The sequence below is a fragment of the Alosa alosa genome, chromosome 22 (assembly GCF_017589495.1).
Source record: "Alosa alosa isolate M-15738 ecotype Scorff River chromosome 22, AALO_Geno_1.1, whole genome shotgun sequence".
NCBI classification, from domain to species: domain Eukaryota; kingdom Metazoa; phylum Chordata; class Actinopteri; order Clupeiformes; family Clupeidae; genus Alosa; species Alosa alosa.
The window spans coordinates 12,823,280-12,835,763 of record NC_063210.1 but is presented as its reverse complement, the minus strand read 5'-3'; the positions used below and the strand labels follow the sequence as shown (position 1 = coordinate 12,835,763).

The 12,484-nt window shown below is 47.4% G+C and overlaps 1 protein-coding gene across 3 annotated transcripts in view; it reads right to left on the bottom strand.

The window, feature by feature from the left end:
- The window catches only part of LOC125287146 (carbohydrate sulfotransferase 3-like), a 20,728-nt gene extending 8,244 nt beyond the window's left edge, over window positions 1-12,484 (bottom strand). The window contains exons 1-2 of one of the 3 annotated variants that reach the window (XM_048232698.1): window positions 12,052-12,484; window positions 11,641-11,730 (exon numbers count right to left, since the gene is read on the bottom strand). The gene's annotated coding sequence lies outside the window, so the exon portion shown is untranslated. The other 2 variants (XM_048232699.1, XM_048232700.1) reach the window with 2 other exon arrangements.

Sequence of the window (12,484 nt, the reverse complement as noted above, 5' to 3'; positions counted from 1 at the left end):
TAATGTCCTCTTTAATAAGGTTTCAACACAGCCATAATCTCAAGGAAAAGCCAGGATGAAAATACTTGGAAAAACTTCAAATAGGAAACCCTTTGACACAATGTATTTTGCATAGCAGGGAGACCCCACACAAACAGCACGAGGCTACGTGAGTAATCCAGAAAAGACTTCTGGCTGAATTAAACTAATGAAGCACATGACTTTATTATTCCCCTACTCAAATCAAAGCATTTACAATAGATCACATGCATATTTCCGAGACGACTCAGCTGCCAGGCTCTGTACTTAGTATAATTACATGTGGGTCCGTCTAAGATACCTTCAAGTTCTTGGTGTCTGTCCCAAAACTATAGGTACGACTTCATGCATGACTTTTTCTTCATTTGCCTTTTGACCCCACCCCCCATTTGTCCAAAAGGGATCACCACAAAACTTTTAACAAGTACAACTTAGCTGTTTGCATCCCAGTTGTGAAACTAATGCATCAGAATATTCATAAAGTGAAGAATTCAACAAGCCATATATATATGTGTATATATATAAACAATTATCCATAAAGAACTTGATTATTGTTTTTGATAAACAAAACAACTTTAGTGATTTGCTGACGATGTTGGGGGGGGGGGCTTCCAAAAGGTGATTAAGACACCCTGAAACCGTGGCAGTACTTGGCACTATTAGGTTTTTGAGCTTCTACCCATTACTCATGCTAGCAATTGTGCCCGTTAATAACCACAAACCCTTAACCACCACGAGTCTAAATATACTATATATCCTACACTGTAAAAGTACAACCCTCACCAGCCTCATTCTGGTGTGGTCTGAGTCCAACTGAGGACAAGGCTAAGGGTTGTACCCCACAAGCTTCTTTTAGATCCACCACTGCTATGGAGTTACAGTCTTGGCTTGTCATGAGACAATACTAATATGGGACTATAACTTATAGTCCCATCTCAAGCCCAAATAGATCAGGATGCTTAACTCCTTCCTTCCCTCCTAACAGATAACTAATTTCCTGTTATCACTTCCTGCTATAACTTCCCTTAGGAGTATGGGCGTAGGGAGAGGTGACACAGAAGAGCAGTGCTGCTTGGAAGGCCAAAAATGAAGTGTTTGCCAGAGATACAATCAGAGAAGAAGGGAAGCAAACCCACTTTATCAATCTTACGGAGAGGAGTTATTTTGTTGCCATGTGAGACGGCAAATAGGAAATTCTTTCATCTCTGACTACTTTAACGTTCTTAAGGTCCTTATTTTGAAGATGTAGACACTAGCTGATGATACATGTGGCAACTGTTGCTGATTGTTCCTCATTGTGGTTCTGGCAGGTTCCCATTGATATTAGGCAACAATTACTTTTCATCATCATCTTTTATCATCAGTAGGCAAATCGTCATGATCATCCAATCAGAATAAATGGAACTGATTACTGTTAAGCAGTGGAGTCAACTGGCCTATTTAGTTAAATTATTAGTTAAAGTCAATGCTAATATATTAGAAGTGCTATGGTGCGTTTGTTGTGGTGTTACCACAATGGTGGTCTTACTTACAATGAAGCAATGATGGGACGAACTTTAGGACGAAACCTCAGACAGTATAACATAGTTTGAAAAGTAGCCTACTCCCTAATACCAAAACTCTGATGTGTAAAATGCAAATAAAAGCAAAATATGATCATCTGCAAACCTCGTAAACCCATATTTAGCTGCAAAAAGGACATAGACAACACATCAAATGTTGAAAATGACAAATTTGACTATTTCATGGAAAATGCATGTTAATTTTGAATGTGATGCCAGCAACACATTTAACGGGGCGGAACGGGGGCAACAAAATGCTTGCAGAAAACAAAATGAGGAGTATTTCACAACTAATTAGGCTAACTGGCACCATGATTGAGTATAAAAAGAGCATCACAGAGAGGCTCTCAGAAGTAAAGTTGTGGAGGTATTCATCACTATGGGTAAATGATGAAACTATAAGAATAATGCTTCTTAACATGAAATTGCGAATAATAAGGGGATTTCATCTTCTGCAGTACATAGCATCATTAAAATATACTGAGAATCCAGAGAAATATTGGGTGGCCATGGTCTTTTGGACTTCATATGGCACTGCAATAAAACCAAACTTGTTTCTGTAAAGAAAATAATTGTATGTGCATAGGAAAACTTCCGATAACCATCGTCTAAGTTTGATACTCAATCCACAAATGCCAGTGTAAACTTTACAATGCAAAAGAAGAAATTGTATTTAGACATTATACCGGAATGCCACCGTCTTATCTGGACCTGAGCTCGTTTAAAAAGGACTGAGGTAAAGTGGAAAATGGTCCTGTGGTTCTAACCAACTATCCAACTTGTTATAGTGCACAGTTCCATACCCAGCATGATGGTGTGGAGATGCATTAGTGCCAATGTCATTTGCCATTTCCCCACACATTCCATTCTGAATGATGTACACAGGTTTTGAGCAACATATACTGCCATCCAGGCCAAGTCTTTTCAGAGAAAACCTTGAATATGTCAGGAAAACAATGGCAAAATTAATTCTGCACATATTTAAACAGCTCCATAGAAGAAGAGTGCAGGTGCTAAAATGGCCTGTCTGTAGTCCAGACCTGTCAAATTAGGTGCATCATGGAATGAAAAACATGATTAAGAAGATCCCAGACTGTTGAGCAGCTGAAATCCTATATCGGGCAACAATAGGACATTTCATTATCAAGACTCTAGCAGCTCAGTTCCCTAAATATTTTCAGAATATTTTGTTAAATGAAGAAGTGAAGCAGCACAGTAGTAAACATGCCCATCACAACTTTTTTTGAAACATGCTGTTGGCGAGATTTGTTGATTATCACATCTTATTTTTATTTGCATTTTACACAACATCCCATTTTTTTCTGATTTGTGGTTGTAGTTCTGGAAAGTACCAACTTGTCAAACCTGAAAGTATGTTGGGCTGGCAAACATGTTGAGCCTAGAGGGTGCTCATACCTTCAAATCTTAAAAATAGCATGACTGCGTTCTTGGAAATTATGTTTTGTGAGGCGGCAATTATATATCAAGGTATGTATGTAACGGGGCTGAATGTGTTAACAGGAACATTGACTGATGGTAGGGGGTGGGGCTGGTTAATAGTGTATGATTACGTTGTGGTGTGTATGTGGTTTGTGTGCTCTTCTACAGGTGCATTCAACGCCCTAAATGGCAGACCTGGGCGCAGTTGGTGGTTGAGAGATTTAAAATGCCAATGGCGGCCTTTGACTGTGTGATTCTTGGTAGCAGTAGGCACCATAAAGGACTACCACCCGAAGTCCGAGAAGTAAAGGGGGGCTCGGAAGACGAACGCACAACGCACCTGGGGAGAGGCCATATATCGTTCTAGCAGAGCGGGCGCTCAGACCGAATACAACGCACTCAATATATCCACGTTAAGGGAAGTAACTTGACCATCGTTCTATGAGTGAGAGGGCTGTCATCGCGGCTGTGGTGGACGTTGATTTCTACCCCTTTCCCCTGCAGTTCGGAGACAGCTGAATCGAAAGTGGAGGAAGACGGCTAAAAGAGAGGCCTACAACGCACTCTATGTATTGCACTAAAGGGAAGTACTCATATCGTAGCCTACCACTATTTGTGCGAGTGGCCTAAATTTCGTGTCAGTGTGATTGCTGATCACTGTTCCTCCCCTTCCGCAGCTCTGTTCGTGTCTGCGAAGAGGCGTGTGGGTCGTGAAAGCGAGTGCGTGCCATAAGGAGAGGACTACTGGGAGTGTCGGGTCTGGACTGTTCACCGCGGCGACCATTGAGTAGGCTAGCTAGCTTCGAGCGCTAGCAGCTACTACGTGGAGAAGTAAATCGCTGGGTCGTGAGTGGTGCATGGACTGTTCCTCTATAGCCCTTATTAGCCTTTTCCTTGTACGAGCTAAATACTACCAGTTGTCTAGCCTTATTATTATGTCCGGCTGCCCATGGTGCTAGATAGGCCTGCTATGTGATCCTAAATCTGGTGATTGTCTTATCGCTGTTAAGTGCTCTATGTCTCTGTGGGCCTATTGCCCGTTTTGTCTGAGCGTCGCCGTAGCTTAAGTTTGCTGTGTTGCCGTGGTGTTCAGTGCTCTTATGATTCACCGTGATGCTGTTGGCTTGTATGGCCCTTTACGTTTGCTGTGAGGATTGATAATTGTGTGCTGTGTTACATGATAATTGTGTGCTGTGTTACATGCCGTCACACCGTCAGGCATACCCACATTGTGTAGAGCATTATAGCCTGAGATCTCCCTCCTCTAGAGGGCGCCAGAATATGGTATTTACATATACCAGGCTACTGATTTGTTTTGTAGTTTCAGTGCTTCCATACTGGTCCTATACTGTAAACAGGCTGTAAACTTACATGGGCTATTGAATTGTTCTGTGGCCCTTCAGTTCTTTCATACTGGTCTTATACTACAATTGGGTAGTGAACTTCACATAGGCTATTGATTCAATTTGTGGCCCTCCAGCTCTTTCACACTGGTCCTATACTTTTAATTGCTGACAACTGGTAATGTATTCTTGTGTCGCGAACTGTTTGTGTCGTATCTGAACCGCTCCATTTTTAAGATAATTTAATAAAACGGTTCCGAAGTTTAGTGGAGAAGGGGAGTCGTATAGGTTTATTGAATGGAGGACTCAAATAGAAGCCTTGATCAGGGCCCAGGGGCTGAATGCAGAACAACGGGTCGACTTTGTGTTGAGTGCATTAGAGGGGAATGCTAAAAGAGAGGTGGCACTGTTGCCGCCGGAGAAATGTGACTCTGATGGTGCGATCTTATAAGAATTAGCGCTGCTGTATGGAGGCCAGCAACCAGTGGCTCAATTGCGCATCCAGTTTTTTAACTGCAAACAGGAGCCAGGGGAGGCTGTACGGGCCTTCACCCTCCGCTTACGTGAGTTGCACCACAAATGGAGAGCGAGGGAACCCCTTGCAGCTGGGACCGATGAGGAGCTTCTTCGAACTCAATTCGCCATGGGCTTGAGGTCTGGCCCAACTAGTCAGGAGCTGCAGAGACTACTCCGCAGGACCCCAACACTCACTTTTGCAGAGGCCTGTCAGGAAGCAAAGGCGCTAGAAAGGGAGCAAGGCCAAGCCGAAGGAGCACAAGTCTGCCCAACCTTCGCTGTAGCACCAGGGCCTCCAACGCCAAAGCCCACAGTGACCACAGATTGGCAACAGATGAAGGAGACTTTGCGTAAAGAATTGCGGGAGGAATTAAAAGAACAGGTGACCCTTCTAGGAAAGTCCATTGTGGATGAGCTGCAGGGACGGTTGAAAATCAGCCCATCGGCACCCCCGCCACTAGCTGCTACTTCCCCCCAACCAATTGGGCGACCTCCAACTAATGCCACGCCCACTCAACATTTCTGGCCCCCACAGTCAAATGCCCCCCGACGTCAAAGATTAGGGTCAGCCCCCCCGGGGCAGTCATTCTATCAGTGGGATGCCCAAGGCAGAGCTATCTGCAGAGACTGCGGGGAAGCTGGCCACACCCAGAGATTCTGCCCTCAGCGACGTCGGACCCAGGCGGGTTTTCGGTACTCCCGGTCACATCAGGGCGAGTGAACCGGGAGGGGTCCCCCACTGTGCCCCCACAAAAGCCCTCGATAGTGGGTAGATGCCCCGAAGTTGAAGTGCTCGTCCAACAACAACGAATACCATGCATACTTGACACTGGTTCGCAAGTAACCCTTTTTAGTGAAACCTTGTTCCGGCGCCATTTTGGTGAAGGTAGTATCCTCGACCCGAGCAGCATATCATGGCTGGCCCTGAAAGCAGCCAATGGGCTAAACATTCCTTATGTGGGGTATGCAGTTTTAGATTTTTTCAGATTGGGGCATAGATGTGAAAGGGAAAGGGTGGTGATTGTCCGAGATGACTGCATCAACACTGAGTGTGGACTCTTGGGCATGAATGTCATAGCCGACTGCTGGGCTGGTATTTTCTGTGGTGGGCACCCTGGTGTTGCTGCATTTAAATCTGTATTCTCTCCTGCTGCAGAAAAAATCTGGGACGCTGCCTTTGCTGCCTGCCAAAGGACTAACACTTCAGTAACGTGTATGGACCTACAGGGGGTGGCTAGACTTCCGCGGCAGCCCCCAGTGGTGATTCCGCCTTCAACAGAGATGATGGTCTGGGCTCAGGGTGCGCAAGAAGCTGGCCAACCCGACTGTCCCGCCTTGATTGAAGATCTGGAAAACTATGGACAAGAATGGAGGGTGGCTAGATCAGTGAGTTGGACTCAAGGGGGAAGGTTCCCCGCGTATCTGTAACCCTAACCCTTTTCCCCTGGAACTCCCTCAGAGACGCCCCCTGGCTTCAGTTAGCCAGATTGATCAACAAGACATTCTGGGGCAGTCAAGATTGGTGCTGCGAAACGCTGGACCTCATGTCGTTGAGGTTGATATCCGGCATGTTGACCAGACTCCAGTTGACGACCACCCAGCCATGTCCCTGTGTGGCAAGGGACTGAGCAACGACCAGCAGGCACAGTTGAAGGCGCTATTGCATAGGTGGTCCCATGTGTTTGCAGCCAACGACGAGGATTTCGGGAGGACGGCTGTCATCACTCACCAGATCCCCACTGGCACGGCACCACCAATTCGAGAGCGCTACCGCCCAGTTCCCCCAAAACTCTACATGGAACTGCGGACCTTACTGCAAGGGATGTTGGACAGTGGGGTGGTTAAGGAAAGTAGCCCTCGGGCTGCTCCAGTAGACCTAAAAAGAAAGATGGCTCATTGAGGTTCGGTTATGAACTGGCGGTAACCCACAAGGACTCTTTTCCATTGCCACGGATTGAAGAATCTCTTGCCAGCCTGAGTAAGTTTGAGTGGTACTCCACCCTTGACCTTGCCCGGTTATTGGCAGGTAGAAGTTGCTCCTGGAGACCAGGAGAAAACCGCCACACTTTTTGGGCTCTACCAATTTGAGCGAATGCTTTTTGGCCTCTGCAACGCACCAGCTACGTTCCAGAGGCTGATGCAACGCTGCTTGGGAGCGCAAGTATATGACTATCTCCTTATCTATCTTGATGACATCATAGTGTACTCCTCAAGTTTCCACGCCCACTTGAAACATCTCGAACAGGTCTTCACCCGCCTCCAGGAACATGGCCTAAAGTTACAGCCTTACAAGTGCCACCTGTTCCAGCGCAGTGTGACATACCTAGGACATGTTGTCAGTAAGCAAGGCGTTGCTACAGACCCTGACAAGACCGCGGTAGTCCAGGACTGGGCCACCCCAGCGACTGTCAAGCAGGTGCAATCATTCTTGGGTTTTGCCGGGTATTATCGCCGGTTTATTCCAGCTTTCGCCAAGGTAGCAGCCCCACTACATCAACTTCTCCAAGGTCAGGCCAACCGACCCTCTGCCCGCATCCAGTGGACAGCCGATTGCCAGGCTGCATTCGAGCCCTCCTCAGCACCCCTATCCTTGCCTATGCAGACTTCCAGCTGCCATTCCGACTATACACGGACGCTAGTCTGAATGGCCTGGGTGCAGTGCTAGCCCAAGTTCAGAATGGGAGAGAAAGAGTCATCGCCTACGCCAGTCGTAGTCTCTACCCTGGTGAGCGGAATGATCAAAACTACAGCTCTTTCAAACTAGAACTGCTTGCACTAAAATGGGCTGTTACAGAGAAGTTTAAAGACTATTTGTGGGGGGCACAATTCACTGTCTTTACAGACAACAACCCGTTGGTTCACCTGGATACGGCAAACCTGGGTGCGACAGAACAGCGGTGGGTGGCTCAACTCGCAAACTTCTCCTACGAAATCCGTTACCGGCCAGGGACGGCGAAAGCAGCATGGGACGTTCTGTCTCGACTTCCAGGAGAAGCAACAACTCCAGTAGTGCATGTGGCAGGGTGTACCATATCCCCGGAACAGCACAGCAGGCCCATGGAATGGAGTAAACGACAGAAGGAGGACTCGGATCTGCAACTCCTTCATGCTTGGAAGGTGAACAATAAGCCCCCATCAGAGAATCGACCAGCTCTTCTCTGTCCCCACAGCTGCGTTGCCTCCTCGAGAGTGGAACCGACTAGAGCTGCGAGGCGGTACTGGTGAGGTGTGTCATGGAGCCAGACACCGGTGAGCCAGTGGACCAAGTTCTCGTCCCAAAACAACAGGCCCGAAGACTCTGGGGGGATTACCACCAGGCCGGGGGCCATGCAAGTGGCGACAAGATGGTGTCCCTCCTAAGGAGAAGATTCTATTGGGTTGGGATGAGTACAGGCCGACCGGATGTGGGCAGCAGAGTGCACCACTTGTGTAGTGGCGAAGTCTGGTGCGTTGCAAAAGCCCCTTTATGTCGATCCCCTCAGCTATCCCTTCGAGACTGTGGCGTTGGACTTCCTGTCTCTAGGGAGGCCATCTGACGCCTACCAATACATCCTCGTCATTACGGACCTCTTCTCTCGCTATGCTCTGGCAGTGCCGACAAAGGATCAGACCGCCCTAACAACGGTGAAGGCCCTATGGACAGCCCTCATTCTCCCATTTGGCTGTCCTGAGCGAATACTTACGGACCAGGGAGCAGCTTTCGAATCGGCACTGATGCAACAGCTGTGTGCGGTGTATGGCTGCAAAAGATGCGCTCACAGCCCTACCACCCACAGAACAGCGGTGCCTCGCGGCGCTTTAATCGCACTCTCCTGTCTCTGTTGGGCACTATTGAGGTTAACTCTCAGACTCATTGGCCAAGTTTACTTCCTGCCCTTTTGCAAGCCTACAACAACACTACACACGCAAGCACGGGCATGACCCCTCATTACGTCATCTTTGGGCGCCACGCCAGACTACCCGTAGACATGCTACATGACGTTGCTCCTCCACAGCGTAGAGAGGACCTGGATAGCTGGGTCGCAGCCACCACAAAAAAGCTCCTGCATGCCTATGCCCGGTTCGTAACAATGTAGAACAACGAACTCAATGGAACCAAGATCGTTACAACCGTAATGCACGGACCATGCCACTCTTGCCTGGAGAGCGTGCTTATGAGGAACTTCCGCCGTAGGGCTCAAGGGAAGCTAGCACCCCAGTGGCTACCCGCACCCTTCGTTGTGGTTGGTCAACCATACAGAGATCGCCCGGTCTTCACTATATGCCCCGAAGGGAAGGACGGCCCCCTCCGGACTATCCATCGCAATAACCTCCGCTCATGCCCAAGGGACGCACCTTCGGATGACTACCATCAACAAAATGAACGACCTGTGCCCCCTTGGCCAAGTGCTCCTTTCGCCCTGTTCCCACCGGCTCCGCCTCCACAGGTCGAACCTCGGATGGCAAGAACAATGCCAGTCCATAGACCACTCCATGCTGACACACAATCATCCCCCTCTTTTGCCTCAACCAACCCATTTCAGGAAGCCCCTGGCCCAGAGCCTCAGTCGGTAGTTATTGCTTGTGATCAGATGGCTCCCCCTCATACAGCACCAGCTCACGATCCAGACCCAGCGGTCCAAAGGGCAGAACCAACTACCGCAAGTCGATACCCAACCCGCTCCAACCGTGGCAATCCCCCTGCACGGTACAGACCTTGAAAGTCAAAATGGACGTTACCAGCCACCAAAAAAAAAACATTGAACATTGACTATGGTAGTGGTCGGGGACGACCACCATTAAGGTGGGGGGGAGAAATGTAACGGGGCTGAATGTGTTAACAGGAACATTGACTGATGGTAGGGGGTGGGGCTGGTTAATAGTGTATGATTACGTTGTGGTGTGTATGTGGTTTGTGTGCTCTTCTACAGGTGCATTCAATGCGCCCTAAATGGCAGACCTCGCAGTTGGTGGTTGAGAGATTTAAAATGCCAATGGCGACCTTTGACTGTGTGATTCTTGGTAGCAGTAGGCACCCATAAGGACTACCACCGAAGTCCGAGTAAAGGGGGGCTCGGAAGAGGCAACGCAACAACGCACCTGGGGAGAGCCATATATCGTTTAGCTAGCGGCGTTCAGACCCGAATACAAGCGCACTCAATATATCCGCGTTAAGGGAAGTAACTTGACCATCGTTCTATGAGTGAGAGGGCTGTCATGGCGGCTGTGGTGGGCGTTGATTTCACCCCCTTTCCCCTGCAGTTCGGGAGACAGCTGAATCGAGTGGAGGAAGACGGCGGCGAAAGAGAGGCCTACAGCGCACTCTATGTATTGCACTAAGGGAAGTACTCATATCGTAGCCTACCACTATTTGTGCGAGTGGCCTAAATTTCGTGTCAGTGTGATTGCTGATCACTGTTCCTCCCCTTCCCGCAGCTCTGTTGGTGTGTCTGCGAAGAGGCGTGTGGAGGGTCGTGGCGAGTCGCGTGCCATAAGGAGAGGACTACTGGGAGTGTCGGGTCTGGACTGTTCACAGCGGCGACCATTGAGTAGGCTAGCTAGCTTCGTAGCAGCAGCTACGATGGAGAAATAAATCGCTGGGTCGTGAGTGGTGCATGGACTGTTCCTCTATAGCCCTTATTAGCCTTTTCCTTGTACGAGCTAAATACTACCAGTTGTCTAGCCTTATTATTATGTCCGGCTGCCCATGGTGCTAGATAGGCCTGCTATGTGATCCTAAATCTGGTGATTGTCTTATCGCTGTTAAGTGCTCTATGTCTCTGTGGGCCTATTGCCCGTTTTGTCTGGCGTCGCCCGTAGCTTAAGTTTGCTGTGTTGCCGTGGTGTTCAGTGCTCTTATGATTCACCCATTGATACTGTTGGCTTGTATGGCCCTTTACGTTTGCTGTGAGGATTGATAATTGTGTGCTGTGTTACATGATAATTGTGTGCTGTGTTACATGCCGTCACACCGTCAGGCATACCCACATTGTGTAGAGCATTATAGCCTGAGATCTCCCTCCTCTAGAGGGCGCCAGAATATGGTATTTACATATACCAGGCTACTGATTTGTTTTGTAGTTTCAGTGCTTCCATACTGGTCCTATACTGTAAACAGGCTGTAAACTTACATGGGCTATTGAATTGTTCTGTGGCCCTTCAGTTCTTTCATACTGGTCTTATACTACAATTGGGTAGTGAACTTCACATAGGCTATTGATTCAATTTGTGGCCCTCCAGCTCTTTCACACTGGTCCTATACTTTTAATTGCTGACAACTGGTAATGTATTCTTGTGTCGCGAACTGTCGTATCTGAACCGCTCCATTTTTAAGATAATTTAATAAAACTGTTTTTTTTTTTTTTTTAAAAAATCCTTCCAACGTTGTGTGTGTGTGTGCCTCAAGGGTCAACAGTTATAACCTGCTTCCCGTTACATGTAGCCTTATGACTACTTTGTTTGAGTGAAAGGGACACACGCACATTTGTCAATATCAGGACTGATTAATGCTCCACACAACGTGTAGTGTCAGGCCTACTTTATTATAAGGAACCCTTTCGAGATGTATGTGACATTCCTTCCTCAAACACTCAATAGCCTACATGACGGACTCCATGCCTGTCCCATCAGTCATTACAGGTGTGAGTGACAGACAAGCAGCGCAAACCCAGATGTGTTTTTTTACTCTTACCCTAATTTCATTAAACGCTTTCACGACCGCCATCAGACATTGCACTCAAATCCCCCAGGCGAAGATGACAATGAGCTTGAAGCAGACATACCAAGGGTTGCTCAAACCAGCTTGCATCATCCGGTAATGGTTTAAAACGCATTTACGCGCTGGCTGCCTCTTGCATGACACTGAATCATCTCTGCAAATAATAATTTGATGGCAGAAATTACTCATTTAACACCTTATAAATGAGTATATGCAGTCAACCGCCTTTTATCTGAGGTTCGTCTTCGTTCTCGGCATCATATAGCGTTTCTATGGGCTAAGCTATAGCTTGCAGATTGCATTCACCTCAATTAGCCTACCCTTGCATTCAGTGACATTAGGCTACTTGGATTTGCAGTAGCTAACTTATACGTAGCTAACAGTAGAATCCCTCAAATGAATATTCTTAGGTAGGCTATAAACGAAATCTATTGGAGACAGTGATCATGAACGTACAAAACAAGTGCTACTTTACCATTGGTAGTCGCATCGCTCGATGGCTTACAGCAGGTCCCGACGCATCCTGCATGGTCTAAATCGGCAAATAGAAAAAAAGCACGCTTGCTGCACTTCTGATAATCCAAAAGTTTCTACTACGACTGCTAAACCATTGCGTATACTTTAACTAACATGATCTGCCATTACTTTTTAACGACAATAGGCTTACACTCTTCTTGAGCGCAAACAACAAAGGACGTAACGTTGTCCATATAATAGCCCCAATGTAAACAAGATATAGCCTAACACTATAGGCTACATTCATAGGGATGTCCGAGTAAAAGTTATAAAGGACTGTTTGCGGGTTGGTAAAATTCTATTCTTAATTTTCATCACGCTGTTGTGAAGCAGAAAAATATCCCCAGAAAAACTTAGAATTAAATTATTCCCAGTGCGCTGCGCAGCCTTCA